The following is a 16,784-nucleotide window of genomic DNA, read 5'->3' on the forward strand; positions in this document are numbered from 1 at the left end:
ATTGAACTTCATCTGCCACTTATCTGGCCACTCCACCAACTTGTCTATGTCCTTTTGAGTTCACAACATTCCCAAGCTCCATATCATCTGCAAACTTTGAAATTGTCCCCTGCACACCAAGTCCTAGATTATTAAAAAATATCAGGAAAAGCAAGGGTCCCAAGTGCCCCAATACTGACCCCTGGGGAACTCCACTACAAACCTTCCTCCAGCCCGAAAAATATCCATTACTCTCTGCTTCCTATTTTTCAGCCAATCTTGTATCCACATTGCTACTGTCCCTTTTATTCCATGAGCAATAACTTTTCTCACAAGTCAATTGTGTGGCACTGTGTCAAATGCCTTTTGAAAGTCCATGTACACTACATCAACAGCATTACCCTCATCGACCTTTTCTGTTACCTCTTCAAAAAACTCCAGCAAGTTAGTTAAATATGATTTCCCCTTTAGAAATCCATGCTGGCTTTTCCTTACCAACCCATATTTTTCCATGTGACTACTAATTCTATCCCAAATAATTGTTTCTAGAATCTTGCCCACCACTGAAGTTAAACTGACTGATCTTTAATTGCTGGACTCATTCTTACAACCCTTTTTGAACAGGGGCATAATGTTTGCAATTCTCCAGTCCTCTGGTACCAGCCCTGAGCCTAGGGAAGACTGAAAGATTATGACCAGTACCCCTGCAATTTCTACTCTCACTTCTTTCATTGTCCTTGGATGAGTCTCATCCAGCCCCAGTGCCTTGTCAACTTTAAGTACCAACAGTCTATTCAACACTTCCTCCTTATCAATTTTGAACCCTTCTAGTGACAGAGTTTCCTTGTCTGTCACCATGGCCTGAGTAGCATCTATCTCCTTGGTAAAGACAGATGCAAAGTATTCATTTAATACCTCAGCCATGGCCGCTTCGTCAATGTGTAAATTCCCTTTTTGGTCCCTAATCTGCCCTACTCCTTTTACTATTTATATGCCTATAGAAGACTTTGGGATTCCCCTTTATGTTGGCTGCAAGTCTTTTCTCATAATCCTTCTTCGTATCTCTAATATGCTTTTTCACCTACCATCTGAACCTTCTTGGTTCTCAATTGTATTTTCCCACTAACACCTGTCATAAGTACTTTTTCTTCTTTATCTTAATTTCAATCTCTTTTTCATCCAGGGAGTTCTGGATTTGTTTGTCCTACCTTTCCCTTTTAATGGAATATACCTTGACTGTGCCCGAACCAATTCTTTTTTGAAGGTAGCCCGTTGTTCAGCTACAGTTTTTCCTGCCAAACTTTTGTTTCAGTCTATCTGGCCCAGCTCTGTTCTTGTCCCATTGAAGTCTGCTCTTGTCCAATTAATTATTTTTATTCTGGAATGCCGATCGTCCTTTTCTATCATCATCCTAAAACACACAATACAACGATCACTGTCTCCTAAATGTTCCCCCACTGACATTTGATCTACTTGGCCTGCCTCATTTCCAAGAACCAGGTCCAACAGTGCATCTTCTCTTGGATTGGACACAGTGCTGTAGAAAATTCTCCTGAACACAATCTAGGAACTTTTTCCCCTCTCCATCCTTTACACTACCACTGTCCCAGTCTACATTGGGTAATTAAAGTCCCCCATTATAATTACTCTATAATGTCTGCATCTCTCTGTAATTACCCTGCAGATTTGTTTTTCTACGTCCTTCTCACAATTTGCAATCTATAGGCTACACTGAGCAATGTAATTGCACCCTTTTTGTTCCTTAGCTCTAGCCAAATTGGCTCTGTCCTTGAACCCTCTGGGACATCCTCTTTCTCCAGCACTGCAATGCTCTCCTTAACCAATACCGCCACCCCTCCTTTCCTATCTCTCCTGAACACCTTGTACCTGGAAATATTTAACACCCAGTTCTGCCCTTCCTTTAGCCCGGTCTCTGTTATCGCCACAACATCATATTTCCACATGGCAATATGCACCTGTAACTACCCAATCTTATTTACTATACTCCATGTATTCACATACATGCATAATAACCCTGATTTAGATTTTGTTACTTTCTCCCTTACCCTGACTTTACCTATTAATTCACTATTCTCTATACTAGTACTATCAGTCCCTCCCAGTATTTTGGGCACCCTGGTGTTGCTCTGATATTTTTTATTGGTTCCCACACCCCTGCCAAGTTAGTTTAAAGCTCTCCCAACAGCACTAGCAAAACACTCTGCAAGGAATTCAGCCTCAGCTCTGTTCAGGTGCAACCTGTCCAGCTTGTACAGGTGTCATCTCCCCCAGAGCCAGTCCCAGTGTTCAAGGAATCTAAAGCCCTTTCTCCTGCACCATCTTTCCAGCCACGCATTCATCTGCCTTATCCTCTTATTTCTGTGCTCACTGGCTTGTGGCACTGGGAGTAATCTGGAGGTTACTACATTAGAGATCCTGCTTGCTAATTTTCTACCTAGCTCCCTAAATTCTGATTGCTGGACCACATCCCCCTTTCTACTAAGTCATTGATACCAATATGGACCATGACCTCTGGCTGATCACGCTCCCCCAGAAGAATGTCCTGCATCTGCTCTGTGACATCCTTGACCCTGGCACCAGGGAGGCAACATACCATCCTGGAGTCACATCTACAGTCACAGAAACGACTGTCTGTTCCCTGAACCAATGAATCCCTTATCACTACAGCTCTTCCTTTCTTCTTCCTCTCCTCCTGTACAGCTGAGCTGCTCATGGCGCCACAAACTTGGCTCTGACTGCACTCTTCTCAGGAACCAGCGCCCTCACCAGCCTCCAAAATGGAAAACCGATTTGTGAGCAGGACCCCAAGAGACACGACTGCACTACTTGCCTACTTCTCTTGGATTGCCTGGTGGTCACCCATTCCATCTCTATCTCCTGGCCCTTAAGCTGCAGTGTGACCACCTCTCTGAACGTGCTATCCACATAGCTCTCAGTGACTTCAGCCCCCTGCAGGAGCTCTGAAACCCGGAGCTGAAGTTTCTGCAGCTGACATCACTTCCTGCACACGTCATCAGCCAGGACACCGGTAGCGTCCATGACTTCGCATATATTACAGGACATGCATTCCACTTGACTGAGCTGCCCTGCCATGTCTTAACTCTACTCCCTTAATGTTATCTTTAGTCTACTTTGGATTATCTATATTACTTATTATAGTGACCCTAAATTTCCCTTATTCCTGGGGCTTCGCAGTTAAATCCGATATAGAAACTTTAAAAATATTACACTTTTCTAATTTACTCACTAGTTCCTACTTACTGAGGCCGTCGCTCTTCTTTGAGTGAAGGTAGAAAAGGAAAGGAGCACCTCCTCCCCATCACCAAACTCCAACAGAAAATTCTACTATAGCCAAACAGAGCACTCCAGTGCAGACTAAGTCAGCACTATAAGATAGCCTACTTTTCTACTCTCTGAATCTATCCTCTGAAAACCTGATGAAGCAAGTTATCTAATTAACTAGTTTCAGCTGCAAGCTGAGCTGTATGAGCCCTGTTTTAAGGCTGAACTAAAAGTCACCTTCTGCCAACTCTAACAGCAACTTTTAGTTAATTGCTAAATTAAAGAAATACTAGACTTTAGATAGAATCTTACCCTTAATTTAACCATTAAATTCCCTCAGTCACCAAACTCCAACTGAAGTTCTCTACTGCAGCCAAGCACAGCACTCCTGTGCAGACATTTGCTTACTTAATAACAAGAAAAGCTGTTAATGTATTGCTGAAACAAATATCCACACACATCACCTCACTGACCTCTACTACCCAATGAAATGGAAAGCTAATTGTATTTTGATGCCTATTTTAAGTTGATGTCAATACATTTATGCCTGGGGTATTAATTAGGCTGAAATATGTAAATCCACAGCAACCTTTGGTTAAAATATAACTCGTATGCTTCTATACAAGAGATTTAAAACAGCCTTTGCTTTCATGAGATTTTTCAGTTTTTTAAGTGCTATCGGTCTAATAATGATGAACTGGCTATAAGAGCTACATAGTCATCTGAAATTCAGCTATCAAATAGCTGAATGCATAAGCAACTGTGTATGTTTTATCTGTGCTTTCTTGCCTATTTAGAATTAATCATTGAAACCTGAATATGTCCTACATATTTCAAGGCTAATTTAAATTATCGGTGGCTTATTGCGTATTACATTGTTAAAATTTTGCATAATTACGTAAAGGCAGTAAGCTGCCTTTTGAACTCAATTGTTGCATTGCAACAGTACTTAACACATAAGTAATTAATGCATTGATTCAAAACAGCAGGTATTTTTAGCAGTATTATTGAGGGAAATGTTCTCATTGATGTGTATTGCAGCATTGTTTAGCTGTGCTTTTCTTCCCAAATTCTTTATCTTAATAAATTTTGCTTTGGTGTAAAGCATGTTTGCCTAATTGTCAACAGAAAGAACCTGGCTTTTAAAAGTAAAACATCTGGAAGGTTCTAGCTAAGAATTTTTAGCTTGAAAACCAGTCAGTCTCTGTGATTTTGCATCCAAGGAGTGATAGTAAAGGGTAGTCTTCAACAGAAGTGGTATAATTAGACCAGGACACACAGATGCAATACCATTTTGAAAGTCATATATAGATTTATTTTATGTGGCTGTTTAGGAAATGAAGTAGTTAGTTACAGTATGAGTATTTCTATGCAGTACAAGCTGACGAGCTGAGAGATGTAAAACCAAGGTACTACAGTATCATCATTGGCAGAAAATGTATTACAGCATGACACACATACATAATGGAGATCAAAGAATAATACAGCCACAGAAGGAGGCCATTTGGCTCACTGAGCCTAAGCTGGCTATTTAGACGTGCAATCCGGTTAGTCCCACTCCCTCACTCTTTCTCAATTTTCCTGCATTATTTTTCCCTTCGAGTATTTATCAATTCACTTTTGAACACTACTATTGAATCTGTATTCACCATTCCAATTCCTAGCCACTTATTTTCCTTCTTGTTGCCTCTAGTTCTTTTGACAATTGTTAGGATATGGCAGGTGGTATTTGCCAGGCTGACCAAATCCACAAGGGAAACTTGGCCACACCATCACAATGATTTTGCAATTTGTATTTATTATGAGAAGGCTTGTGCACTGAAGTCAGAAGTAATGAGTCCACTACCACCTTTAGAGATTTTAAAGATTAAATTAAAACATTTATTAACAAAAGAAGAACAAACTAAAACACACACGGGCAGAATCTTCGGCTCGGCAAGCGGGGGCAGGGACCACCCGCTGAGGCGTAAAATGACGCACGGTGATGTTGAGCGTGTGTCCCGACGTCACCGCACGTCATTCAGATTTTCAGTTTGGCGGGCATGCAGCTGACTAGGATGTGCGCCTGCCGAACTGTCAAAGGCCTATTAAGGCCAGTTAACTATCAATTGAAACAATTAACTGAGCTGCCCGTCCAACCTTACGGTTGACAGGCAGGTGAAGAGCACAGGTGGCCTTCGCATTTATCATGAAACCTCATCCACGGACGGGATGAGGTTTCATGAAGGTTTATATAGTCTTGTAAAAAATTTAAATAAAATTAATAGACATGTCCCAGCTCATGTGACAGTTTCACATGAGGGGACATGTCTTAAAAATTTTTTTTTCCTTCATTAAATTTTTTTGAACTTAAACTAATCTCCCTGAGGCAGCTCTGTGCCTCAGGTAGATTTCTGCGCTCTTTCGCGTGCAGGCCCCGACTCAGGCAACCCCCACCCTGCCTGCACAGGGAGCACTCAGTGATATCGGGTGCACATCACGCTAGGCGAGCCTTAATTGGCCTGCCCACGTAAAATGGCAGCGCCCAGCCGATCGCAGGCTGTGTCTGCGCCTGCTCCCGCCCAAGCCCCATAACGGGGAGAAAATTCTCCCCAAGATTACAGTTACATAGTTATAACAGTTCCCAAAATTTCTACTTACCAGGCTCCTAACTACACACACCCTTTAAGGCAACAGTCCAAATAGATTCCAAATTCATAGGGCAGAAATTTTGCTCGGCGGGCGGGCACATGCCCAACCCACTCGAGCGTGAAATGACGCGTGTTGACGTTGGTCGAGCGTGCTGACGTCAATGTGCAGTCGCATGATAGTTCAGTCGGTGGGTGTGCGTTGGAGTCGGCAGCGCGCCTGCTGACAATTAAAAGGCCTGTTAAGGCCATTAAGTAATCAATTAACTTAAATTTTTCGTTGCCTGTTCAACCTAACGGTTGGTGAAAAGGCCAAGCGCCCTTTGCATTTTTTTGGAAATCATCCACAGGCAGGATGAGGTTTCCAAAAGCAAATAAAGATTAAATAAAAATTTAAAAATTGAATTAATAACATGTCCCTGCTCATGTGACAGAGTCACATGAGGAGACATGTTTTATTACATTTTTTTTTTAACAATGCTTCATCTCCCTGAGATAGTTCTGTGCCTCAGGGAGATTATGAAGCACGCACTTGTGCGCATGCGCAAAGTTCACACTGAGCCCGTTCATCCTCCGCCCCCGCCCCCCCGCACAGGAAGCGCTGAGCGCTGCCACTCATGTTTCACGCTTAAGGCCCAACAGCGTGTAAACGTGGTCCGGTCCTGATCGTTGTCGGCGGTCGGCTTCCTGCCCTCCTCCGCTGAGCCCGCCTGCCAAGGGAATAAATAATTCTGCCCATAAAATCATTCAACAAGCACCCACTGGACAATGGACTTCCAAAGGCTTTTAACACAACTTTGGCTTTTGGAATAGCACACTTCAGCAGGGTGGCAAGAGGCTTTTCCCACTGTTCTGTTTCACACAGTGCACCTTTCAAGACCTCACACGGTCAGACCTCTCACAGCCTTCCATCCTTCTTTAAATATATTTCTCCCTTTTTGATCAGTAAATCCCATTGTTTCAACATGCCTTTAGAAGTTACTTTTCCCAGAGTATAAACATTTTTCATGTTATCATTGTGGTCAGCACTTTTGGGAAAAATCAATGTAATAACCTTGCCTTATTTACCTCGCCAGTTGTAAACATTTTCCACGGCCCTTTGAAAATCAAATGTTTCTCCATTTATCTAAAAATGCCAAATTTCATTCACACCGTCTCTGCTGACACCTCACCCTAGTTTACTCATCTCCATTTCAAACACCTGTTTTACACCTAACTGCTTTGATGATTTAAACCTTGCAGTCTAATCATCTATAGTTTAATTAAATTAGACACACACACACACACACACACACACATATAAGCCTGCTTTAAAGAATCCCACAGTAATATTAGGAAAAATATGTTCCTTGACACAATCACCTTAAATCTGTTTATTAGCCCTTCAGCTATTGGGAACAGCTTTATTTATTGTATCTAAACCCTTTATGATTTTGAAGACCTTCGTGTAGGACATTGGAATTTATAGCAGGAAAACTTGACAGGAAGTGCTTGCACACAAGATTTCTGGGAAAATAATTGGAATATGCAATTTAGAGTTAAATTTTGGGAGGTAAAATGAAACTATAAGTGAACATTTTGGATTTAAAAAATTTGGATGTAGTGTGAAAGAGTGAAGAAGTAATAATAAATTTGTGCAAACATTGATTATACTACAGTTTTAAATGGCCTATTGTATTAAAGACATAGGCCGGGATTTTCCGGCCTCCTCGAGGCGGCCGCACCAGCCAGAAGTCCATTGACTTGCGGCGGGACCGGACAATCCCGGTAGCAGGCAGGTGCGGAAAACCCTGCCCATAGAGTGAATGCAGGTTCACCAGAATCAAACCAGAGTTAGGAAGCTATAAATATGAGGAGACACTTGAGATACTGGAACAATTTCCAGCACATGATTTTTACTCATTCATGGGATGTGGATGTCTCTGGTAGGGCTAGTATTTATTGCCCATCCCTCATTCACCTTTGGAAGACAAGACTGGAGATACTTGGACTATTTTTTCTTTCATTCTCAGGATGTGAGCATCGCTGTTAGGACCAACATTTATTGCCCATCTATAATTGTTCTTGAGAAGGCGGTGGTGAGCCACCTTCTTGAACTGCTGCAGTCTACATGGTGGAAGTATGTTAAACTTCCAAACTGTTAAACTTCCAAAATTTTTACCCAGCAATAACAAAGGAAGGGCAATCTTTTTCTAAATTAGTTTGCTGAATTACTTGGAAGGGAACTTGCAGGTGGTGGTTTTTCCACATGACTGCTGCTTTTTTCTTTCTTTTGGAAGCTGCATTTGAAGAAGCATTGGTGAGTTGCTGCAGTGCATCTTGTAGATGGTATACAGCAGTTATTGTGCATTAGTGGTGGAGGGAGTGAACGTTTAAGGTGATGAATGGAGTCTTGGATGACATTGAACTTCTTGAGTGCTTTTGGAGCGACGCTCACCCAGGCAGGTGGAGAGTATTCCATCATATTCCTGACTAGTGCTTTGTAGATGATGGATTGACTTTGGGAAGCGAGTTGATGAGTTACTGCAGAATTCCCAGCCTCTGATCTGCTGTTGTAGCCACAGTATTTATATGGCTGGTCTAATTCAGTTTCTGTTCAGTGGAAACCCAGGATGTTGATGGTGGAGGATTCAGTGATGGTAATACCGTTGAATGTCATGGGGAAGTGGTTAGAATGATAGCCCTCATCCACTAATTTAGCTATCTCCTTAAAAGTTTTTAAACTTTTACATGTAGTATAGAAAGAGAGTTATTGCTTACTTAGGTGGAACTGTGGATATATATACTAATGTATTTTTTTCCTAAGTTAATAAAGCTAAATTATTCTTATAAAAGCAAAATACAGTGGATACTGGAAATCTGAAACACATATGAACATGTGAATTAGGAGCAGGAGTAGGCCACTCGGGCCCCTCGAGCCTGCTCAACCATTCAATAAGATCATGGCTGATCTGATTGTAATCTCATTCCTGCCTACCCCTGATAACCTTTCACCCCCTTGTTAATCAAAAATCTGTTTAGCTCTGCCTTAAAAATATTGAAAGATTCTGCTTCCACCTCCTTTTGAGGAAGAGAGTTCTAAAAGCTCATGACCTTCAGAGAGAAAAAATTCTCCTCATCTCTGTCTTAAATGTGCAACCCCTTATTTTTAAACAGTGACCCCTAGTTCTAGATTCTCCCACAAGAGGAAACATCATCTCCACGTCCACCCTGTCAAAACCCCTCAGGATCTTAAAGCTTTTAAACAAGTCGCCTCTTACTCTTCTAAACTCCAATGAATATAATCCCAACTTGTCCAATCTGCCCAAATAAAAACAAAATGCTAGAAAAACTTAGCAGGTCAGGCAGCATCTGTGGAGGGAGAAACAAAGTTAACATTTTGAATCCAATATGATTCTTCTTTGGAGCTGTTCGGAAGAAGAGTCATATTGGACTTGAAACTTTAACTAAATTATTCTTATGTTAGGTTAACATTTTAGAGAATACAATGTGCTTCTTAGATGATATTTGGAAATCATATCAATAGCAATCTTCAGTGTTGCTTCATAATGCGCTATCAAACAATTGAATGCAGAACATCTTATTGAAGTATAGGAAAACATCACCTCAAAGCAGTATAACGCCGTGTTGCCCAATTAAAGTTCTATACTTGTTAACAAATTTTAAATGTTTAAAAAATTTTAATTCAAGCTGTATTTTTATAAAACCTGATTACAGTGTGAAACTCATTTTAGAATGCATCAGGGATTGTTATTTTACTTGTCTACTCACCACAATGTCCAGATTAGTACGGCCTTCCTGTTCGTTTCCCAATTCATTAGATACTTGGAAACAGGATGTTGAAGAGGACCGTTGAAATCCTTAATTTTTAACAATGTCCTGATTGTGAGTGCATGGCAAGCAAAGAGTGGGTTCCTGAGCTTCGGTTAATTTTAGCATGTTCATAGCAAAACAGTTAGGGTTGTTAGGTATCATAATTCACAGTGCAAATTACTTTAAGCTAGCTTAAACATTGTAGTTTGTTATATTCAGTTGACAAGCCAGCAATAGTACTTGAATAAAGAAGTAACTAAGGAAATGACAGAGTTACAGTTTAAATTATTTTTCTTGTTTTGTGTTTATATAGTGAATTATTCAAATCGCCATTGTCGCCTCTGGTTTCCCCTGAAGTCTTGTACAAAGAATCTAATCTCATGTGCATGAATAAAGAACTGCCTAGTTTTTAAAAACAATTACTGAAGAGGCATTGTACCAATTATTACTCTAAAGATGTTAATGTTATTTTAGGACATCAACTGAACTCATTTTCACTAACTCAAAACCTGGTTACGGAAGGATGGTTTTTTTTTTATTCATTGGATGTGGGCATCACTGGCTAGGCCAGCATTTATTGCCCCTGCTCAGAGGGCATTTAAGAGTCAACCACATTGCTGTGGGTCTGGAGTCACATGTAGACCAGGTAAGGATTTCCTAAAGGTCATTAGTGAACCAGATGGGCTTTTACAACAATTGACAATGGTTTCATTGTTAGACTTTGAATTCCAGCTTTTTAATTGAATTCAGATACCACCATCTGCCATTGCGGGATTTGAATCCAGGTCCTCAAAGCATTACCCTGGGTCTCTGGATTACTAGTCCAGCAACAATATCACTACGCCATTGCCTCCCTTCTTGCGAGAGCAAATCTAGTGTCTGTATCCATAACAGTTTATCCCATTTAGAAACTCCTTAACAAAAGAGAGAAGCCTTTCTGTGGAATTTCTAGTGCTGTATATGATTAAATTATTAGCTCTCCAATTAATTATCACAGCAGAAGGCAATCTATCATTGATGCTGGTAGAAGACTGGGCTCTGCTCTAGGTCTGCTATTCGACTGTTTACCTACAGTATTGAGGAAGGTGTTTCCATTAAAAAGTCACCTGTTGACAGCAAGTTATGTGGTCAGGTGACAAGTATGTAAAAGGAGAACAATGGTTGAATGAGTCAGCACTATTGAGCAGATTGGCTACAGAACGACCATATAATTGAATTTATAAAAATAATGTTGCATGTGATATTAAGAAAGAACTACCTTTAGCTCACTATTGAGGCAGCTTTTGAAATATTGAGCTGAATTTTGTCAGGGTGCTGGAGGCCCCAGCTATGGGCCGATAAGCTGGGGGAACCCCGCCTTGGCCATTTGGGCCAGTCCCCCCCACCGTCCAAAGCTGGATTTTAGGCCCATATGCAAATTATGCAAATAATGAACTGCCATCAGGGCTCCCTTCCCTTTAAGGGATGAGAGCCTGCCTCCAAGAGCTGCTAGCCAATTGATTGCTAGCAGTTCCAGTCCTAGCAGTGCCACCAGGAGCTGTGGCCATTGCTGGGACTGCACCCAGCCCAGAAAAGCAGGTGGAACACTGCCCTCACAGCTAGGTGAGTGCTGTCGGGGGTCATCAGAGGTCACCGAGACCAGTCAGCTGAGAGGGGGCAGTGTTGATTAGTGAGGCCAGGGGTGGCATGTTACTGAAGGGGTCCCTCCATGACTCAGAGTGCCTGATTAGGAGACCCTGCAGAGTGGCCTTCAGATTCACTAGGTGGTATTCCCAGGCTTCAGAGGATCCCCTGCGGCTCGTAAAATACTGCTGATAGTGGGAAGAGGCCCTTAATTGACTACTGTTCTGTAGGATTCAAAGAAGAGGGACAAGAATGGCTTCAGGGATAAAGGAGTTATGAAGAGAGGTTCATGGAACACAACTTGCTTTTACTGGAATAAAGACTGAGAGAGGATCATGATCCAGAGATTTAAAATACTGAACGGATTGAATGAAATATATATATATAGGCTGCACTGCAGAATGAGTGCTCAGTGTTATTTTTGACGTTTTTTTTTCCAAATGGGGTTCGCTTCTTGTTTTAAAGAATTTTAAACAATCCGTGTTTATGATGCATTTGCTTGGCCAATCCTTTGCATCCTTAGGTGATTTTACAACAAAAACTAATGTTGATGTTTTACGTGTGAGCAGCAGTTTTCCACTGGCTGCCGCCTGACACTACAATTGCTGACCTTTGTTGCTGTTAATGACATTAATAAACGTATTTCGATGAGCCCAGCTTGTGTTTTCATCCCAGATCAGCTGACTTGAAAGTTGCCACACACAGAACCTCAAGGGCAGTGGCCCTGGTAGCTCTGCACAAGGGACCACATTATTACCTTCATTATGTCTAGTGCATATTGGCACTGCACCATCTCACCAATATCGCAGCAAATGCCTTATGAAAAGCTGGAACCTCTGTGCAGTTGGTGAACTACGCATTCAGCATTTTACTAAAAACATTCCTGTGGTGTCTAAGGAACAGTTTTATTGAACAAAATAATGAACCTGCCTAGCTCATGGTAGCTGCATATGATTGCCCAATGAAGAAAGATTAATATACTGGGCCTTTATACTCTGGAGTTTAGAAGAATGAGAGGTGATCTCATTCAAACATACAAAATTCTTAAAGGACTCGACAGGGTAGATGCAAGAAGGATGTTTCCCTTGGCTGGGGGGTTGTCTAGAACCAGGGGACACAGTCTCAGGATAAGGGGCAGGCCATTTAGGACTGAGATGAGGAGGAATTCCTTCACTCAGAGGGTGGTGAATCTTTGGAATTCCCTGCCCCAGAGGCTGTGGAGGCTCAGTCATTGACTGTGTTCAAGACTGCGATGGATAGATTTCTACATATTAAAAACGTCAAGGGATACAGGGATAGTGCAGGAAAATGATGTTGAAGTAGAAGATCAGCCATGATTTCATTGAATGGTAGAGCGGGCTCGAATGCTGAATGGCCTACTCCTGCTCCTATTTCTTATGTTCTTACAAGTGGAACTAATTGGATTGCTTTCAAAGCTCTGATACTGGTATTATGGGCTGAATGACCTTCTGTGCTGTAAGATTCTGTGAAGGCCGACTGGTCAGAAAATTAAAAGCTCATGCAATCCAAGAGAAAGTTGCAAGTTAGATCCAAAATTGACTCAGTGGCAGGATGCAACGGGTTATGGTCAATGGGTATTTTTGCAACTAGAAAGCTGATTATAACTCCATGAGAGGTAGGAGCAGAAGTAGGCCATTTGGCCCATCGAGTATGCTCCGTCATTCAATGAGATCCTGGCTGATCTGATATTCCTCAACTCCACTTTCCTGCCTTTTTCCCATAACCCTTGAATCCCTTAATGATTTTCTGTTTCCGCCGGGCTCATTACTGGGTTTCTTGCGGTACACATCAATGATTTAGACTTAAACATAGTGGGCATGATGAATAAGTTTGCTGATGATATGAAAAATGGCCATATGGGTGATAGTGAGGAAGAAAGTTGTAGTTTACAGGAAAATATCTGTAACTAGTAGAGTTGATGAGGGAGAGCCAGTGGATGTAGTTTATTTGGACTTTCAGAAGGCTTTTGACAAAATCCCACATAAGAGATTAGCATGTAAAATTAAAGCACGTGGGATTGGGGGTAGTGTATTGAGATGGATAGAAAACTGGTTGGCAGACAGGAAACAAAGGGTAGGAATAAACGGGTCTTTTTCCGAATGGCAGGCAGTGATTAGTGGGGTACCACAGGGATTGGTACTGGGACCCCAGCTATTCACAATATATATTAATGATTTAGATGAGGGAGCTAAATGTAATATCTCTAAATTCACAGATGACACAAAGCTGGGTGGGAGGGTGAGCTGTGAAGAGGATGCAGAGATGCATCAGGGTGATTTGGACAAGCTGAGTGAGTGGGCAAATGCATGGTAGATGCAACATAATGTGGATAAATGTGAGGTTATCCACTTTGGTAGCAAAAACAGGAAGGCAGATTATTATCTGAATGGCTATAAATTGAGAGAGGGAAATGGGCAACAAGACCTGGGTGTCCTCGTACACCAGTCATTGAAGGTAAGCATGCAGGTGCAGCAGGCGGTAAAGAAGGCAAATGGTATGTTGGCCTTCATAGCAAGAGGATTCGAGTACAGGAGCAGGGATGTCTTGCCGCAATTATACAGGGCCTTGGTGAGACCACACTTGGAATATTGTGTGCAGTTTTGGCCTCCTTATCTGAGGAAGGATGTTCTTGCTATAGAGGGAGTGCAGTGAAGGTTTACCAGACTGATTCCTGGGATGGCGGGACTGACATATGAGGAGAGATTGAGTCGGTTAGGATTATATTCACTGGAATTCAGAAGAATGAGAGGGGATCTCATAGAAACCTATAAAATTCTAACAGGACTAGACAGGGTAGATGCAGGAAGGATGTTCCCGATGGTGGGGGAGTCCAGAACCAGGGGTCACAGTCTGAGGATACGGGGTAGATCACTTAGGACTGAGATGAGGAGAAATTTCTTCACCCAGAGAGTGGTGAGCCTGTAGAATTCGCTGCCACAGTAAGTAGTTGGGGCCAAAAACATTGCATGTTTTCAAGAAGGAGTTAGATATAGCTCTTGAGGCGAAAGGGATTAAAGGATATGGGGAGAAAGTGGGAGCAGGCTATTGAGTTGAATGATCAACCATGATCATAATGAATGGTGGAGCAGGCTCGAAGGGCCGAATGGCCTACTCCTGCTCCTATTTTTTTATGTTTCTACGACTGGTCAGGTGGACAGAGAAGTGGCAAATGAAATTAGAAGTGTGAGATAATGCATTTGGGGAGGACAAACAAGGTAAAGGAGTATACAATGAATGGTCAGATACTGAGAAGTGTAGAGGAACAGAGGGACCTTGGAGTGCCTGACCACAGATCCCTGTAAGAAGCAGGACAGGTAGATAAGGTGTTCAGGAAGGAATATGTGATACTTTCTTTTATTGCCAAAGGCCTAGAGAATAAGAGCAGAGAGGTTGTGCTAGAACTGTATGAAACACGAGTTATACTGTAGCTAGATTACTGCAGAGAGCAGAGAGGTTAGTAACCAGGAGCCATAGATTTAAAGTAATTGGCAAAAGGATTGGAAGGGAGTTAAGTAATGTTTTCACCCAGAGGGTGATGGGAGTCTGGAACTGCCTGAAAGAGTGGTAGAGGCAGACATTGCGTTTTTAAAAAAACACAGAAAAATATCACCTACAAAACAAAGCTGGACTTATTTAAGCTTATTTTTTAGACCTGGGACAATTAAGGCTAACGGTTTCTCATAAATTATTTAACTTTAGTGCAAATTCCAAAAGTGCAAAGGCCCATAAATGTACACAATTGAAAATATAGGGCATCCATTGATTTGTTACTAAATAATGAAGAAATGACAGAAACTTGCAAGTATTCAGGAGGCTGATGAGTATATACAGCTTTGTAATGGCATTAATTTGTATGTATATTGCTGCCTGAAATCCTGCTTTGGGCCCAAAATTGCTGGCACAGGTTTGCCTGATATAAAGAACCTTCCATGAATGCATGGAATTCCTGCAATCCATAATAAAAAAAGAACAGTGCCGTTAGTGATTCATGTAATACAGCTTTAATCTTGTATGCAAAGGAAATTCATTACATTGAGTTTATCTGTTTTAATGCTATAACATGCTTTTATTCATTTCAGTAAAGGAAAACTGGAAATTTCCCATGGAAATAAATATTAATGACTTTGAAGAAATTGAGAATTGTATATCCGTGTTTGCAGGTGCCACAAAGTTAAGAGAGTTAGTCGGCAGCGCAGATGGGAGCAGGAAGTTACAAAATGACAAAGACAGATTGAGTGGGAAAACTCTGGTATTTGGCATCCAATGTGTGCAGTTAATAAAGCATATAGTATCCTAGACTTTATTAATAAGGGCATAGAGTACAAGAGCGAGGAGGTTTTGCAGAATTTATATGAGACACTCGTTAGACCTCAGCTGGAGTAGTGTGTACAGTTCTGGGCACCACATTATGGGAAGAATGTAAACACGTTGGAGAGGGTGCAGAAGAGGTTTACAAGAATGGTTCCAGGGATGAGAAACTTCAGTTACGAAGATAGATTGGAGAGGGTGCGACTGTTCTCCTTGAAGAGAAGAAGGCTAAGAGGAAATTTGATAGAGATGTTCAAAATCATGAAGGGGCTGGACAGTGTAGATAAGGAGAAGCTGTTCCCGCTCATAAAAGGACCAAGAACGAGAGGGCACAGATTTAAAATGATTTGCAAAAGGAGCAAGTGTGATGTGAGAAAAACTTTTTCACACAATGAGTGGTTTGGGTCTTGAATGCCCTGCCTGGAAGTGTGATGGAGGCAGGTTCAATCGAGGCATTCAAGAGGGCATTAGATGATTATTTGAATAAAAACAATGCGCAGGGGTACGGGGAAAAGGCAGGGCAATGGCACTAGGTCATAATGCTCATCTGGAGAGCAGACACAATGGGCTGAATGGCCTTCTGTGCCGTTAAAATTCTGTGATTCAGATATGGACTTGAAGTGCTGCAACTTTCAGGTCTGTAGACCGAAAACTGGAAAGTGGGATTTATCTGGATAGCTCTTTCTCGGCTGTCTGGACCTTGTGGCCCTAGAGGGAGATGATAAACAGTGGATTCAGCTATTACCTGTATGTTGGAATTAGAAAGAGATCTGTGGGCGAGGGAATCTTTGCTACTCAACATATATCTATTAATATCTGACTGAAAAGTGGCACTGACATCACCCAATCAGCTCTCTCAGATTACGTTTCATCATGATTGCTTGAACTTCCTTGGAATGTTATTAAATTCATCCCTACAGAGTTATCTGTAGAAGGTTGAGAGGGAATGAAATGTTATTGGTTGGTCTCCTTCCTAGACTGTTCAAACATGCCTCTTGACAGTTAACTGAAAATTAGCATAGCACAATGGAGAAGGAAATGGCTGGACTGTGCAAACTTCTTGATAAGAAGCACAAAAAGATGATTGGCTGGAGGAGGTGATGGGGAACA

At 41.6% G+C, this 16,784-nt stretch overlaps 1 protein-coding gene across 2 annotated transcripts in view; it reads left to right on the forward strand.

Annotated features, from left to right (window-relative positions):
• Positions 1–16,784, forward strand: part of stk3 (serine/threonine kinase 3 (STE20 homolog, yeast)) — a 417,867-nt gene that overhangs the window by 395,169 nt on the left and 5,914 nt on the right. The gene's annotated exons all lie outside the window — the stretch shown is intronic.

Source organism: Cetorhinus maximus, chromosome 4 (assembly GCF_964194155.1).
Source record: "Cetorhinus maximus chromosome 4, sCetMax3.hap1.1, whole genome shotgun sequence".
Taxonomy (NCBI): Eukaryota; Metazoa; Chordata; class Chondrichthyes; order Lamniformes; family Cetorhinidae; genus Cetorhinus; species Cetorhinus maximus.